Source organism: Panthera pardus, unplaced genomic scaffold (assembly GCF_024362965.1).
Source record: "Panthera pardus isolate Hobbes unplaced genomic scaffold, ASM2436296v1 HiC_scaffold_15, whole genome shotgun sequence".
Classification (NCBI taxonomy): domain Eukaryota; kingdom Metazoa; phylum Chordata; class Mammalia; order Carnivora; family Felidae; genus Panthera; species Panthera pardus.
The window spans coordinates 86,827,904-86,842,814 of NW_026526710.1; positions in this window are offsets into that span (position 1 = coordinate 86,827,904).

Genomic DNA, 14,911 nt, shown 5'->3' on the forward strand with positions numbered 1-14,911 from the left:
CATTCTGGACTTCCGACCTCCGGAACTATGAGATTATATGTTCGCGTGGTTTGAAGCCACGGACGGGCGGTAACTGATGACAGCAGCAGTGGGAAGGTGACGGGCGTCCCGCTGAGAGGCGGTAGGACCTCCTCAAGGGGGTGTCCTGCATGGGCATGTGCTCTGCGGGAATGGCCCTGACGGGAGCGTGGCTCCAGGATTGGGGGGCAGCGTTGACGCCCCGCGGGCCAGGTGGGGGGCTCTTGCAGGCATCCAAGCAGGAGGAGGAGGGGGCTGCTTACGCCAGGACTGGGCAGAAGGCCGGGACGAGTTTACGGAGGGATGACGGGCCGGCAGAATGAGCGGACCCGGCCGGCCGCTGCTGGTGACAGCAGGGGCCGGTGCTGCCCAGGAGGAAGGGGCTCTCCCATGTGATGGCGACGCCACGCGTGCCGAAGAGAGTCGCGGGGCGTGGGGGGTGTCTGATGAGATCCGGGGTGACTGTGGGGAGCAGGCATGGGGTGGCCCGCAGACAGCTGTGCATATGGATGTGGGGCAAGAGGGGAAGTCTGAGCGTAGGTGTAAATTCGAGAGTCATCAGCATATAAATGATAATTGAAGCTTTACCTAGGGATCAAGAAAGAAGATGCTAATAAAACAATTGACTGGTAAAATGGAAAAGCAACAGAAGGAAGGTAATAATGAGAGGAACCCCACAGGGGAAAGAAAGGGAAACGTACCAAAAACTGAGGGGAGAGAGAGAGAAAGAGGGAGGACGGGGGGAATCTGGTGTTGTCGCCGAGACTGGTTTCGGGTGGCTGTGCTGGATGCTGGGCTGAGCACAGAGCGAGCGGGCGTGGTCCTGTGGTGGCATCTCCCTCCTCGCCCCCCAGGGAAGGGCGGGGGATGGCGCCTGGGGGTCCCCATGTGGCAGTGGGGGGCTGGCCCGGCTCCCGCAGGCTGGAGGCCCTCGAGCGTGGCCTTGGAGCTCGTCGGGAGCCGGTCCTCACTGGGTTTCGGACACATCAATCAAGGGGTCTCAACATCACCTATTCCGATGGTCCGTTCGATTCAGGGGCTTGGAAACCAGGGTGAGGGTGCTCCCCCCGCTCCTTCCTTCCCCTTCGCTCACGGCTCTGAGCCGCGAATACCCTGTATTTATGTTGCTTCCCTTGAAGTAAATGCCTCCCCTCGAAAACCGTGCCTCAGATGGCATTTCACACTTGCCTAAGTGAAGTGGGAGGACGACTTAAGCCCTCGCTTCGAACCCCGGAGGTGCAGCCCCGTCCCACTGGCCGAGCCGCCCGTCCTCACCGCCTGGCACCACACTTCCCGGACGAGCTCCCCGCGCTGTGCAGGCAGGGGCGAGGCAAAGGAAGACGTGTGGTGCTCTGGGAGCCACGCAGGGCGAGGGTGGGTCACCGTCACGTTTGCAGGAAAGAGGCAAGTCGGCAGCTTGGAATCAGCCACGGTAGGACGTCGGCAAATACCGCAAATGCGAGCTTTTATTTATTTACGCGTTTGTTCGCTTTCATTTTGGGGGAACCCGCGGTTAGACATTACCAGCGTCCCACTGGCTCATCTCTGGAAACGTTGGCTTAATCTGCACGTCGAGTGTTTCATTTGATGCCCTGCTTTGAAGCTCACGGTTTTCCCGCCGCAATTCGTCGGGATTTTCATGGTGTTGGTGAGTACCTTCCCGCAGACCTCACGGCCACCACCGAGCTCGTGTCCCACCAGCTGGGTGAGCCCATTTGTTTTATGCGTGAAATCTTCTCCAACCCACTGACGCCAGTTCAAAGGGACGGACTGAGAGCTGAGTCCTGGCAGGGATGGAACCACAGCAGAGGAAGGGACACTGTGGGGACCCTGAGGCCACGAAAGCCTCTGAGGCCCTCGAATGGAGAGGGAGCTGAGGACGGGATTGACTGGGTCACAGGCTCAACAGAGAGGCTGGGCAGGTGGTTTAGGGCTCCAAGAAAGCTACTTCGAGAAGCACAAGAGTACATGGGAACCCAGGCCACTTGCTCTGGAGCCCTCAGGGGCACCTGCTCCAACCCGTGTCCCTGCTGCCACCGCTCCCAAGTCCGTTTGTCTTCCTGCGTGTCTGGCCCCTGCCCACCAGCCTCCGTTCCGGGGGTGGGGGGCACCAGAAGGGACCACGGGGCCATTCCTCCCTTCACTGCCCTTGCCGTGGGGATTTCCGACACACAGAAGACAGTGGTCATGACCTCACATGGTGACCGCAGGCACATCCTCTGTGGCCCCAAATCACAGGTGCGCCACTCTCCACACTTACCTACCAATAAACACGCCTGCCTCACCAATTTCTGTGACCCCTCACGTGGCTGAAACTGCACTCGATCTCCTTATCCCCTTATCAAAGTGAGGCCCGCTGCTCACAAAACAGACTTACGATCTCCTGGAAAGGTTGCAATTCCATCTCGGCATCCTGCACAATGTGCACTGAATGGCAAAGTCATGTGGCAAGGTCACGGTCCCTGCGGAGTCTCCAGGGAGCAGAGGGAGGCAGAGAGCGCACCCCGTGCAGGTGTCCAAAGGCGCTGGGGCAGCTGCAGGGGCCCCAGGGCTGCGCAGAGGGAGGCAGGACAGCGGTGCAGGCTAGGTAGTGGGGCCTGCGGGCCCTGGAGTGGGGTCCCCATTGCCGTGGACTTTCCTCCCCAGAAGACTGATTCCGGAAGGAAGGTGAGCCGGCAGGTGCCCCTGTGCTGTGAGCTGAATGCAGCAGAGAGAATGTACAGGGCTTTCCAGAGAGTTACAGAGGCGTCCCTGTCACAAGGATCCCCACGGAGGACAGCAGAGGGGACCGGGGGTGTCGCATGAGCACAGGTGCAGGTGTCTTCTCGGCCTGGGAAGACAGAGGCACCTCGTCTTACCTGAGATCTTTCTGAATCCATTGCACACAAATTAGAAGGATTTGTTTACACAGATTATTCTTTCTACCCTTAGACTCAATTGGTGAATATCTTTGGTTTTCAAAATCATCACAAAGTCGTTTATCTTCAGTTACCCAGATTCCAGATATCCTCAATGTCTCATATACCATAGAATCCAAATTCTTATTTTTTCAGGGAAGTGATGCTCTCACTCGAATATATTCTGCTGTCTTCTTGTAGTGAATAATGTAGGTGAAACATGTCCCTGCCCCGAGACCTGGAGAGTCAGTGTTCACAGTTACTTTAATCTCTTACGAGCTGTTTTAAAGGCTACGCACATTATTGCATATTTAGCAAACTATTTCAGCTTTTTAGGATATTTAATTATAGTGTGTGGCTATCAGAAATGGGAGATTATGGGCGGGTACAAATCGAATATATCAAAAACAGTGCACTCTGTTGGATACAAACATTGCTTAGTGGGTTTTTTTAAAGGCTAAACATTTTTCTCTGGAGTTGGGTACATGTCTTAAAAGTACTTTTGGGGGGCACCTGGGGGGCTCAGTCAGTTGAGCATCCAACTTTGGCTCCGGTCATGACTCAATGGTTCGTGAGTTTGAGCCCCACTTCTGGGTCTCTTCTGTCAGCGTGGAGCCTGCTTGGGATTCTCTGTCTCCCTCTGTCTCTGCCCCTACCCCGCTCATGTTCTCTCTCTCTCTCTCTCTCTCTCTCTCTCTCAAAAATAAATAAATTAAACAAAAATACCATTGGGACTGAAGCAGCGATGTTAGTAAAGTGAACGCTTGATGGGGTCATCGCCACAATGACCGTAACGGGAGACTACTTACGTAACATCTAACTAGCCCGTTTCCTTATCTTGACTTGCAACCAGAGTCATTGAAGAGCTTCTATGATTCCAGAGGGGGGTGTTTATTTAGAAAGAGTCTCCACTAACATGAATAATTGACTCATTGTCCTGAGGCTCCCACACAAGTGGAAGAACAGAGAAAGAACTGTTTATACCCTTTTGATCGAAGGAACCACGTGTTGATGTGCTTGTCGGGCGAGAGTGAGTGTTAAATCCTCACAGACCGCAATGCCTTTGATTCTTTTCTTCAGGCTTATAAAGTGGGTTTCTGTCTAAAAACCCATTTTGACAACAAAAAGCATCCTACTCTGTGCTGGTTTTTAAACACAAAGTACTACAGAAATACATACTCTTTTCCTTGATCATTTTTAAAAACAGTGTGATTTCTACTCATGGCGATAAAAAGAGAGGAGGCATTCCATCCAACATTCCTGCCTCCTTAAGCCTGTTGAAAATGTGCCTTTGCTGTCCTTCTTGTGCCACAGAGAAGTGGAGGGTGCGGGGCGGGCACCACTCTGGCCCTCGGTGCCCGGTCACAAAAGGTCACTTCTCTGCAAGGAGGGTGCCCGTGGGCACGTAAGACCCAACAATGCGTCCTTAGGACTGGATGCCAGAACTGGTGTGGCAGGTGGAGAAGAGAAATTAATTCAAATTACGTGCTCCGCTAAAGTCAGCAGGACAGGTTTCCAGAATCAAGGGAGTTCAACCACGGCAACGCGATGACCCCGATTCTCGTGAAACACTCGCAAGTCATCCAGCAAGTGACTTAATTCCAAGGTTCAGGATGAGGACAGCTCTGTGCGTCTGCCCTGCCTCTGACCCTCCCTGCCACCTGCCACCTGCCACGCTCTCCATTGCCACCTCTTTATCCCTGCACGTCACCCAGATCTGCACCACCCACCCAGCCCTCCGTAATCCACCCACCCATATTCGAATGTCCGTGGAGACCTAAGTGGTTCGGGCGATGGGGATGCCACTGAGGAAAGACATAGCCTGGGGAGAAACATGTAACCATGTAGGACGTTACAATACAATGTGCTTACCGCTCTTGAGGCGTGTCGATGTCCCAGAAGGTTAAGGGACACGCGGGAGAGGCAGTGAGGGTAGGAGCGCCCCGGGAAGGGCGAAGGTGAGGCATGTGTGTGTGTGGGGGGGGTGATGGCCACAGTGCGGCCAAGGACATGTGGCTTTCCGGCACGGCTGACAGACTGCATTTGGAAGGCCATACCACGAGAAACGACTCTGAAAAAGCCGGCAGGGGACAGATGACGGTGCACCTTGTAAAAGGAATTCAGATCTGAAACTATGCGACGCAGGTGATGGCGTTTATTTAGAGCCTCCTTCCCTCCAAAAAAAGAAAAAAAGAAAAAAGATTTGACTTGATTTCTATTCCACTGGCGTCACTTTCGCTATACTGTGGAGGTCCCACCGGGGGAACCAGAATATTTTTATTCTCTGGCCGTAGCGAGGTCACTACAAACGTTGTCGTCACCGATGGAGGTGCTGAGGGAGAGCAGGAGGGATTGCGTGCGGCCGAATCAGTGAGGTCGGTATATCCACTACCCTCCTCCCCAAATATATCCTAAGTAATCATCTCAGTGATCATCCCCTGACTCACTGCTCGTTCCACTGCTTGTGTAAAGGGGGGGAGGTGCTCACCGGAACCGTGAAGAAACATCCAAACGCTTGTGTCAAGGGCTTATCCAAGACCCCCGAGAGAGCTACACATTCGAAATGTTCTGAGTGCAGAAATTCAAATGTTGAGGGAAAAAAACAAAACAAAACATCTCCTTCTTTACCTTCTTCCTTTCTTTTTATTCCTCAATAAACAAACAAAAAAACCTTCTGCTGATTACATTATTTTTAAAACATCAAGGATGATTTCAACTGAAAAGAATTCGAACCCCGGGAGCCTGGGTGGCTCAGTCGGTTAAGCATCCGACACGGGCTCAGGTCATGATCTCATGGTCCGTGAGTTTGAGCCCCGCGTCGGGCTCTGGACTGACGACTCGGAGCCTGGAGCCTGTTCAGATTCTGTGTCTCCCTCTCTCTCTGCCCCTTTCCTGCTTATGCTCTGTCTCTCTCTCTGTCAAAAATAAGCATTAACAAAATCTTAAAAAATAGAATTTGAACTCAAGGCTACAGTTGATTCCACCCCTATGAACGTGGAGTAAAGAATAAACAGCAGTGGCCGCCTCTGTCCCTCGCAGCACGCCTGCCCTCTTCACCCAACTGTGGCTTGAAATACGTGACCTTTACGCAGACCAGGAGTCCCCGCGTCCTTCAGAGCGGCCACAGGCCACATTCAGCCTGGGGGCGGGGGGAGCACCGCGAGGGCCCAGCCTCTCCCGGCGGGGCGGGCGCTGCTCCGGGCTGGGACCCCCGGCCCGGGCCAGTGGAAGGAAGCTCCTTATATCCGCTGGAAATCCCGCTATCGACACTTAAGCCCATTTCCTCCTTTCTCATCCTGAGGGGCAGCTGGTCACCGTCCGCCGGGTAATAACCCTTCAGCGGCCTGAAGATGGTTATTAGGTCTGCTTCTCTCCTCCAGGCTAAATAATCACACATCCTTTAATCTTCCTCCATAGGAGCTATTTTCCGAGTCTTTAATCGTTTCTGCTGCTCTCCACCAAATCCGTGTCAGCTTCTTAAGTCCTGGTGGGCACCTCTTCGGGAGGGGGAGGCACCCACAGTTTCAACGGCTCGGCCGCTGAAGGCCCAGCGTTCTGTCCCGTTGAAGGGCAATTTTGCCCTGACGACGACACAGCCGAATTAGTTTCAAGGCCCCCGCATTCCCGAGAACAGGTGTGCAAAACAGCCACCTCCCCCCCCACGGAAGACGACACGACGATGACGGTAACGATAATAAGAAAACTATGGGAGCGAAAGCGCAGCCCTGAGCCGAGTGTCACCTTTTTAAAGCTGCAGACAGGACACAGTGGTCAGAGGATTATGGGTCATCGCGCTTGGCTGCGACGGCACGTCCTGTGTGAGTATTTTAAATGTCTAGGCCTTTCTATCAGTGTTTTAACCGTGTCCCGACTACTTAAGTGCCTCTTTTTTGGCGTGGGGTTTGTGCCCTTTCCGGTCAAAATCCAAGTCCAGATTTGAGTTTCCCCAAACAGGAGCTTGTGGTCTGAGACGAAGGACAGAATCAGCCAGGTGGCATGGATCTCAGGTCGCAGTCACCTGGAGGCCGTGGGGCTGGGAGGTCGCAGTCACCTGGAGACCCACCTGGCTCGAGGGTCAGTCAACTGGAGGCCATGGGGCTCCCCGAGCGCCTGACTGGATCAGTGTGGGTGGCGGCCCGGACCTCAGCACGTTTGTCAGGCTCCCGAGCAGCTGGGAGGAGAGCGCGGTGGCGACTTCCTCCATGTGGCCACTCCCGGCAGCACCAGTTTGACTGACGCCCCTCGGCCGAACTCCATACCCCTCTGACCATTGAGTTAAATTTCACGGTCACGGTTAAATCTGTTTCTCTTCTCTGAGGTGTTACCTGCTGCTCCCAGCTTGTTTTCTTGTACGGTTAACGCGTGTGCTTTGCGTCAGGTCATTGGGAAAATTGATGGGATCGCATCAGGATTTTCCTCAGGGAGGTGCCACCTGCCACCTTCACAAATATGGGTATCGAACCAGTTATAGGCAGGCTTGGAAGCTTGGAGTGCAGCCGCCAGCACTACCTTGCTTATGATTTAGGCGATCGTGGTCCTATACGTTGATTAGGATTTCACGTACGATACACATAATCATCATGCAAAAGACTGGAATATTGGACTAGAATTCTACTTTTTTTAAAGTAGGCTCCATGCTGGGTGGGCCCCCAAACGTGGGGCTTGAACTCATGACCATGAGATCAAGATCAGAGCTGAGACCAAGAGTCAGGTGCTTAACGGACGGAACCACCCAGGAGCCCCTGGGGTTCCACTTTTTACTGTGGCTTAAGTGGAACCTTTCTTCTCATGTATGTGGTAAGAATCACCCTGTTGATTTTTGTTATGAGTAGATTACTTACAATATAAAAGCAATTGATACTATTTCTGTAAAAAGAATACACTTCTTCAAGCAAATCAGATATTTTACCGTTATTTAAAAGAAATATTTAAAATATGTTTAAACTGGAAACATATCCAACCATGTAATAGCTTCAGTTAAATACATTTCAGAATATGTTTTCAAACTCAACATATTTTAACACTAGTAAGGGCCCCTCCTAGAAAGATGGAAACTTTTAAATCAACATCTATATACACTTTTAGATCTGTCCAGTGAGTATTCATCGAACACTGAGCAGGTGCACAAAACATCAATAAAAATTCATTCCGAGCCCTTTTATACCCACATCTATGTGCACCAGATGGCCTGTCACAGAGCAGCGGGGTCGTCCTAAGCGAAAGTCTGTGTTTCCTAGACGGAACCAGAGAGAAGAAACCTTTTCCAAAAGAAAACTGTGAATCTTTGGATTCAGAGATTGAGATGATTTGTGCCAATAACTTGAAAATGTCTCAGTCCGCCGTTATCGCTGAAAGGAGCTCCAAGAAAATGTCTTCTGATGAAGAGGTGTCTTCTTGTTTGTTTGTTTTTTTAACTGAAAAAAAAATCTCTAGCTTTTGTCTATTTACTAGTTTTATCTCTGTGCTAATTTCGTCTAGTTTATAAGACGATACAAAGATGGGGTCTCTTCCACAGGAAGTGGAGGAGGACAGTCTGTTTTAACCTGCCACCCTGGGTGGGCTCCTTGTGCGCTCCCTTGTTTAGAAATGAAATAATATTGTTTCAGATGTGGCAATTTCCTTTTATTCTCCAAACAAGTAAAGTGGAAATTGCTAAAAGAAGGGGATAACAGCATAATTACTGCTTTCGTCTGTTCATACCATATTAATGTAATAGAATTATCCTGTAAGGAGACAGAGTCTTATGAATATTTAACAATAACAGCAAGAAAACGCCATAAAGCGGTTATTCTAGGGAACATGTAAAATGCCCCCAAACTTTAGGAGATGAAATAATTGCTCCATCTTTTACGGGGACGACTGGACTGATTCGTGGTCTAGTGGCCCAATCGAGCCAATGAGGGAAGTGGACAGACACGTTGTCTCAAAACTAAGCAGGAAGAGAGTTGCATTCCTTGTAAAGTGAGCCCCAAAACACGGGGGGAAAGAAGAGAACAACCCTGCAGATCTCCACAGAGAAAGGCAGAGAACAAAGTGGAACCAGCAAGCACCGTGAAGCTCAACCAGATGGGTGGGGACTTCTCCAGGAGTATAGTCATAATTGGCAATAGAGATCCAGTCGCCATGGGAACATAGGGGACATGCCACACCCAGAGGGTGGAGTTGTCAGGCGGGGAGGCCAGCCATCTATGAGAGACCCGTCCTGCCGTCCTGCCCCTGCCATGTGGTGCAGTGATGACTCCAGGTGGAAGCTTGAGGGGCTTGGGGACAGGGTGGGGGTGGGGAAGAAGCAGAAAAACAGCCTTTCTCCGAGGTGTGCGGGATGTGCCGGATGGCCCAGCACCAGAGCGGGGACCAGGATGGAGACGCGATGCGGAAGCCAGTCCTGATATTCCAAGCGGGCACCCTGTGGTTTCTGGGGAGCTAGAGCCCAGAAAGCAACGTGGGCTCTTGGCTTTCTATGAGAGACTGCTTCCAGGTTCTGACAAAGTTGGGTTTGGCCCCTGTATCCACCGGCTCGTGTGGCCGGTGTCCTTCGTATACTTCCTGGCCCCAGTCAAAATTGGCTTGAAATATGCATGATGAAGGAAGAAAATCTGGGCTTAAAATGGAATTATCAATTACAACAATATTTAGTGTCTCTGGCCTCCATGTACCGGCATTATTAATCACTTTGAATGCCTTATTTTACTTAATCCTGAACAATGGCTTTATGAAGATGGCACTATTTTTTTTTTTTTTATCTTTCTATTACAGCCAAGATCACGGAATCTGAGAGGTTAAATTACTTTCCCAAGATCACTTTTCGAAGAGCTGTTAAGAGGCTGGGGTTCATTCATTCATTCACTCTCTGATGCCATCGGTGATGACCGAGCAGTCACGGTGTCCTGGGTAACAGGGTGGCTGTGAGGAGGAAGGTGGACCCTGGGCTTCCGGTCCGGAAGGGGAGCCAGGTGTCAAACTACCAAGCACACTCAGTGTGTAAAGCTACAAGATGTGATGGATTCCACAAGAGAATAAAATAAAGGACTGAGTTCAGAAGCCCTCTTTGGGCAGTGGCACATGAGCCAGACGCACAGGTAGGGATCACGGACAAGGAGAAAAGGGAGATGTTCGTCCCAGGGAGACAGAGCGAGCGGGAAGGGGAACGTCCGGACATGAGATAATCCAGGCTGGCAGTCAGGGGAGCGATGATCCCCGTTCCGGTGATCTGAGCTGGTGGTGACCACACCTGGCTTCATTCTGGCCCCGAGGAACTGAGTTGTGTGCTTGCCGTGGGCTCAGATGTCCCCTTCAATGTGTGGGGCAGGATGCTTCCTCCGTCGGTACATTCAAGAATTACAAATGTTCTTAACACTTGGTCAGATAAACATGCTTTATTCTCAAGGTCTCAAAAAACACACGTATGGAAACCATACAAAGTTATGATTCTTTGAAAACGGAACTGGGCACAGTATAAAAAGGGCCGCATTTAATCATCACTGGGCCTGCACAGGTGTCCGGAGATCTTCGGTAGGATGGAAACATAACGACATATGGAACTCACAAGTCATACATATCCTATGTGTGCCTGTCGTGAAATTTATTCTTCTTTCATTTTGCCTAGATCTCTAATTTATTGCAGTAATCGAAGTTTTACATAATTTATGCACTAGTGACCATATGCCAAATGAAGTAACCTTTCTTAAAGAACTGCCCTACTTAGTTTTACTTATGTTCACCTTGCAGAAGCTTTACTCTCCTAAGGTAGTCACCTCTGGAACTGCCAATAAATGTCATAGAGTTTGATCCGTTCAGAAATTAACTTTCAGGGGACGTCAGGGTAGCTGAGGTAATGGCGGCCACCTAACCCCGTCTGTCAAGACACTGTACGGATGGGAAGTGAAACAAGTGAAACCAGAGACCATAATTAGGAAAAGAGAATATGACAATCTGCAAAACACCTGTAGTGGATGACACCCTTTGGAGGGAGAGTTCTCTCTGGAGCTTGCATGGCAAGCCTTCGGGGGAGAGTTTGAGGTCCTGGAAAGCTTCCCAGAAGCGAGAAAAGGTACTGCTTTGAGTAAAAGTCTTTACCACAGAGTGGGCTAAAATCACCCTGAGAATCTCAAGAAAGAAATTACCCAGGGAGGGTTCTAGAAGATGGAGCACTGTAGGGGAGAAGCTGAGGAATGGGTTGGATGGTTAGGAAGGCTCCCTTCAGGGCAGGGAGGGGGGCCCTTTGGAGATTTGGGGGTGAAAGGAAGGCAGCGTGGGCCCAGGGGAATCCCAGGACCCTGCACAACAGGGACAGTCCTATGACAGGACCCTCCCTCACCCTGAGCTGCTCTGCAAAGGAGACCCGGACCAGACTCTCGACCACCGCTGTGGGGACCACATCACAAAATGCTTACACGCAGGCAATCACAAATTGCAGACCCACTCTTGGAAGAACACAGAAAATGAAAACCGAAACATTTCAGGCACTCCCGGTTTCCTCCCTTCAATAAAAGAAAAAAAAAAAAAAGGAAACAGAAAAGTATAACGCAAATACTCCAAACTCCATTAAATATCCTCAAAAACATGTTGCAAGATTTTTTCTAATGAATCAAAACTTCAAACCATAAAAACAAAAATGGATAAGCTAAGGGAAGAAGGGGAAAAATCATTGAACACGAGGAAGAGAAGAAAACTACAGAAGTGTCTCAGAGACAAAGAGCCAATTTACACGGTAACAAGGAGTAAATTCAGATGAAAATGATAAGAGATATTGGACGCAGAACGAACACAAAGGAATTAAAATGAAGTGGAAGGTAACAGGTGTCAGACAGCAAGTGGCTGAAGGACACAGCAGGTGCAGCTGGAGAAGGCGAACCAGGGGAGGGAGCGAGATTAGCCCGCGCACGCTCAATGGAAGAAGACAGCCCGGAAATGGAGACGATGAGTCATACGCTGAGCCGATCTACCAGGTACCAGGTGTAATTGACCCAGAATGATCCTCGTGGAGACATCGCCTGATAAAAGTATTAGATATTGAAGACTGAAACGTCCCTAGGGCTTTGAAGCAGAGAAATCAAACAGCTTCCAAGGGTGTTGGTGTCAGACCTCTCAAAAGCAACGCAGAAGCGAAATGATACAAATAATGGCAATAGCAGTATTCATAATAATAAAGCCCTATTTTCAGAAAAATCAAGGAGAAAAAGAACGAGCGAACCGAGGATTTTGTAAACAGCCAAGCTGTCATTCCACAGTAAAGGCTATAGAAAAGCAAGCTTTAAATTTCTAGCACTGGGGACTCCTATAGCCCCTCGCCCTGTTCAGCGATGGGCCAGAGGACGGGCCGTGTCCAGGTAGCAGAGGGCAGAGCAGGGGCGGGGCTTGTCGTGAGCCATCAGGGGAGCTCTGCTGGGGCTCACCCAGACGTGGGGAAGTTTGCAACGTGTCAATATTCTGTGTCCTGGCACTTCTCTTTGGATTGGACGTTAACGCCTTCTACCCATGTTGCTGTCTGTTCCTATTGTCATGATTAGTAGTAGCTTTGAAAAAAAATATGGAAATAGTAGCCCTTTGTCTAGCATATAGATTAAAATGTGTATCTGTCTTCTTTGTAAACTTCACGCTTTATTTATGGCTTTCAGAACCGGGACTGCAGCTACCTGCGTGTGTCTTCTTTGATTTTAGAGTCTCTTTCCCACGGTGCATTCAAAACATTTCCCTATTTACCTGCCCGTCAAAGATGTTCTTTTTCTGGATAATATTGTTTTTCACCTTCATTTCCTAATGTGCCAGGACACTATTTTAGAGTATGATGGGTGGGGATATAGTCTTTGGTTCGTCACAGAAATAACCAGTTTGATCAGAAATAGCTCCTAGACGACCTCCCCCCTCCCCTCATCAGAAGCACTGATTAATGTATACTTAAGATGTTTGTATAAAATGAGGCCTCGCTCAGGATTGTCTGTTTTTTTAATTGATTTCTCCTTTTTTTTTCTTTTGTTTACCAATACCACACTGTTTTACATATTATGTCCACATTACTGTCACTGTTTCTTATGAAAATAATGAATGTACCTGCTGCAGACAGTAGAAAACGCAGGAACCGATGGAGAACAAAGGAGCCACCTCTAAACCCGACATCGCGACACAGTCCTGTCTGTGCTGCTCATTTATGGTATTTCAGCCATTCCCCACGTGTATTTTATTTCATTAGGTACACCTTTCCTCTATAGTACATCAGATTGATGTATACGTGGCCGGCACCCCGTCCCCCGCGCCCTCTGGCCCCGCAGACCTCCGGGCTTGGACGGGTCCCCTGGTGGACCTTCCGCGGCGCAGTGTCCCGGCTGGCTGACTCTGTGTTTCACTCACAAGCGTTCTGTCCCGGGGACGTTTCTGCTGCATGGTCTCTGGCATCTCTCTAGGCCGTGTCTTCGACAGAGGGAAATGTTCCTCGCTTAGATTGACTTTGGTCGGTGCACACGCCGGGTCCATTCTAAAGACGTCTCTCACCTAATAGAGGGGCCAACTTCTAGACCCTCTCACGTTTCCAAGCTAGAGAAGAATTGCAAAACAAGGTAAACAGCTTCACCGTACAACAATTTAAAGAAAATATGAAGTGTCCTCAGGGACAAGGGCAGAACAGTAGGCATCACGTGTAGTTGCGTATTGGGAAAAGGATGGGAACGCCTATAAAAACACCTCTGTGGACAGACGCGTCTTCCCGTCGGGAGGGGGCCTAGCTTTAAAAAGGTCAGGAAGCTCACTGGCTTCCAGTCTTGGGCAATAAAAGGGATACAATGATCACAAGCCTAGCAAACTCCCACAGTAATTTTTGCATAGATGTATAGCGACATAGGGATTGAAATGCAATTATTTCGTATTTATTGTGGAAGAAGATAGTTCATTTGATGTGTCAAGGACTGCCTCCAGAGAGAGGGAGAGAGCACTTACGGAAATGGATCAACTTTTGCAATGAGCCTACATGGCTGAAGAATTAAACAGGTTATTCCTATAGCTACCATGTGCCCAATCACAGTGAATTTAAAACCATCTCAAAAGGAATCCTACTGGGAGTGTTTAGGTCCACAATTACAGTAAATGAAGATTCAGAATTAGCAAAAGCATTTCACTTAATTAGAAGCATTAAATAAGTACTAGCAAATGTACAGTACTGTGTCTACTAAAATGAAGAGAAGAGCTGACCCTGAAAAACATTTTATTTATTTGCTGTTTTATTTGTTTACTTTTCTTATGTTTAGGAAACTGTTAAAAAACAGCTTCCAACTAAACCTAAAAGAGAAGATGCAAATAAGGATAGCAGATACTCTTGTCTTATACACACACACACACACACACACACACACACACACAAATACACACAGATATACAGTTACATAGATATATCTACATCTGTATATATTCTATTTCTAGCTAGCTAGCTATTGTCTATTAAATACCCAGAGATCGATACCTGCAGATATTAAAGGAAAAAGATGGCTTTTACAGATGACGTTACAGACTTCCTCTTCTATTTCTTCCTTTTGACATGAGTTTCAAATTATTATTTACTAATAATATTTACTAATAATAATATTTACTAATAATATTATTTACTAATAATGATGATTTTCAGTATCAATCAGGATTACACGAATCGAGCTCAGTAAAGGGCTGACAGAATCCCTAACCAAATTTCCAGAAAGAAAGAGTACGGAGAAGGCTGGAAAGAGAAAGGAGGGAGAGAGCGACCCGGAGGAAGACCTCCCACGGAGGCTTCCAGAGCCGCAGGGAAGAGCTCCGCCCCCCGCCCCCCAGCTCTGCACCTGCTACCATGCAGTGGTAGGTTTGCGTCTTGAGCATTTGAACGGAGATTTCTGACTTGAAGGAGGTAGTTGAGACACATCTTTGTTTCAAAGACAAATATGTGAATATTTCTAACACTCTATCACTGTGTTTTGTGACCTCAGCAGATCTGCTAAGAGAACCCAAATCGGCTCCATCACGGGCCCAGTATCTTC